At 46.9% G+C, this 3043-nt stretch overlaps 1 non-coding gene across 1 annotated transcript; it reads right to left on the bottom strand.

The window, feature by feature from the left end:
* Window positions 1–285: 285 nt before the first annotated feature.
* Window positions 286–392, bottom strand: LOC112440952 (U6 spliceosomal RNA). Its single transcript, XR_003028929.2, has one exon. It is a non-coding gene; the product is annotated as a U6 spliceosomal RNA (small nuclear RNA).
* Window positions 393–3043: the final 2651 nt, after the last annotated feature.

Here is a 3043-nt window from a genome sequence, read left to right as displayed (position 1 = left end):
GGTCTCAGCTACTTGGGGGGCTGAGAGGGAGAATCTCTTGAGCCCAGGCGGTTGAGGCTGCAGTGTGCTGTGATTGCACCACTCAGCCTGGGTGACAGGGTGAGACCTCATCCCCCATCTCAAAAAAAGGAAAAAAAACAAAAAAACAGAACTTTCCTCTGAAAGCCATCTTTTCTGCATGGTGTTTTTGTTTTGTTGTTGTTTCTTTGTTTGTTTGTTTAGAAACTGATGTTTATTTTCCATCAACCTTATTTCCATGTTGCTTAAGAGCCCGTGCAAGAACAGAAAAATACGGAACACTTCACGAACTTGCGTGTCATCCTTGCTCAGGGGCCATGCTAATCTTCTCTGTATTTTTCCAATTTTAGGATATGTGCTGCCGAGGTGAGCATGGTGTTTTTTGTTTGGTTGGTTGGTTGGTTTTGTTTTGTTTTTGAGACAGAGTCTCACTCTGTCACCCAGGCTGGAGTGCAGTGGCATGATCTCAGCCCACTGCAACCTCTGCCTCCCAGGTTCAAGCAATTATCTTGCCTCAGCCTCCTAAGTAGCTGGGATTACTGGTGCATGACACCATGCCCGGCTAATTTTTGTATTTTCAATAGAGATAGGGCTTCGCCATGTTGGCCACGCTGGTCTGGAACTCCTGATCTGAAGTGATCCACCCACCTTGGCCTCCCAAAGTGTTGGGCTTACAGGCATGAGCCACCACGCCCAGCCAGCAAGATGTTTTTGATCATCTTGATTCCTCTAAGCTTCCCTTGGGCTGTTAGGATGAAGCCATGGATGATTGGCCTGTTAAGTAAATCAGATCTAGGTGCTGGCTGCTCAGATGTCAACTTGATGTGACCTTGGGCAAGGTCACAAGTCCTTTATCTGGGTCTTTTCCTTGAGTTAAATGGTCTTGAAGATGCTTTCCTTTTCAAACATCTTACGTAATTTTATTTTATTTTTGAGACAGGGTCTTGCTCTGTCACCGAGGTTGGAGTGCAGTAAAACAATCATAGCTCACTGCAGCCTCAGCCTCCTGGGCTCAAGGGATCTTCCCACCTCAGCCTCTTGAGGAGCCGGAACCACAGGAACATGCCACCACTCCTGGCTAATTTTGTTACTTTTTTTTTTATTTTTTATTTTTTGGAGAGACAGAGTCTCCCTATATTGACCAGGATGGTTTTGAACTCCTGGTTTCAAGTGATCCTCCCACCTCTGCCTCCCAAAGTATTGGCATTATAGTTGTGAGCTACCTACGTAATTTTACACCTTCAGTCCTTGCAATGTTACCCATTCCTAGGTGAGGTGGTAACAGTGCCTCAAAGGCAGGGCAATGGTCAATTCCGCGCACTGTCAGAGTGAGTTTATGTAGATGTATTCAGAGGTCAGAAAACTACTGTCATCCAGGCAAACTAGAAGAGTCTCAAGCTTGAATTGGAGCAAACCAAATGGGAGGGTTTCACAGCACCCAAAGCTAAACCTTCCTGTTTGGGCAGACTGGCCCATTCAATATCCTAGAGTAGAAAGTACCCTCTTTTAGCTGGTGCGGTGGCTCACGCCTATAATCGTAGCACTTTGGGAGGCCGAGGCGGGTGGATCATGAGGTCAGGAAAGTACCCTCTTTTGGCTTTTATTTTATTTTATTATTATTTTTTTGAGATGGAGTCTCACTCTGTTGCCCAGGCTGGAGTGCAGTGGCACGATCTTGGCTCACTGCAACCTCCGCCTCCCGGTTTCAAGCGAGTCTCCTGACTCAGCCTCCTGAGTAGCTGGGATTACAGGTGCCCACCACCACGCCCAGCTGATTTTTGTATTTTTAGTAGAGATGGGGTTTCACCATGTTGGTCAGCCTGGTCTTGAACTCCTGACCTCAAGTGATTCACCTGCCTCGGCCTCCCAAAGTGCTGAGATTACAGGCGTGAGCCACCGTGCCTGGCCTAAGCTTTTAAAGTGCAATTTTTTTCTTTTTTTTTTTTTAGCCTTCGTTATTTGTCATACGTCCATGGTACACATACCTTTTTTCTTGAAAGGAGGCCCAATGGGTCATCCAAAAAAAGGATAAAATATCTCCTTTCCCCGCTGGGTGCGGTGGCTCATGCCTGTAATCCCAGCACTTTGGGAGGCTGAGGCAGGTGGATCACGAGGTCAGGAAATCGAGACCATCCAGGCTAACACGGTGAAACCCCGTCTCTACTAAAAATACCAAAAAAATTAGCCAGGCATGGTGGCAGGTGCCTGTAGTCCCAGATACTTGGGAGGCTGAGGCAGGAGAATGGCATGAACCGGGGAGGTGGAACTTACAGTGAGCTGAGATGGCACCACTGCACTCCAGCCTGGGCAACTGAGCAAGACTCTGTCTCAAAAAAAAAAAAAAATCTCCTTTCCCCAAATTTTGGCATGCTGGAGGACATGCCCAGTGGTCTCTTAATTGCTTCCTGTAGGTCACCTGACATCCATCTGTCTTCCCCAACACACAACAAACCCCTCAAATGAACAAAACTCTTTCCAGAGTCAATGCAGAGAATCACATGGCAAGGAAGAGTTCACAAAAAGGAGATGCCAGGATTTTGAGACAGAGTCTCACTCTGTCACCCAGGCTGGAGTGCAGTGGCGTGATCTCAGCTGACTGCAACCTCTGCCTCCCAGGATCAAGCAATTCTCTTGTCTCAGCCTCCTAAGTAGCTGGGATTACAGGTGCAGGCCACCATGCCCGGCTAATTTTTGTATTTTCAATAGAGATGGGGTTTCACCATGTTGGCCACGCTGGTCTAGAACTCCTGATCTCAAGTGATCCACCCACTTCGGCCTCCCAAAGTGTGGGATTGACTCTGGAAAGAGTTTTGTTCATTTGAGGGGTTTGTTGTGTGTTGGGGAAGGCAGATGGATGTCAGGTGACCTACAGGAAGCAATTGAGAGACCACTGGGCCTGTCCTCCAGGATGCCAAAATTTGGGGAAAGGAGATATTTTATCCTTTCTTTGGATAACCCAGGATTTTGGCTAAATATTCAGTCAATGATTACTTTTATTCAATTAAGTTTAGTAACTGAGGGTATT

The sequence above is a fragment of the Pan paniscus genome, chromosome 11, assembly GCF_029289425.2.
Source record: "Pan paniscus chromosome 11, NHGRI_mPanPan1-v2.0_pri, whole genome shotgun sequence".
In the NCBI taxonomy this organism is placed as follows: domain Eukaryota; kingdom Metazoa; phylum Chordata; class Mammalia; order Primates; family Hominidae; genus Pan; species Pan paniscus.
This window is presented reverse-complemented; position numbering and strand designations above follow the sequence as displayed.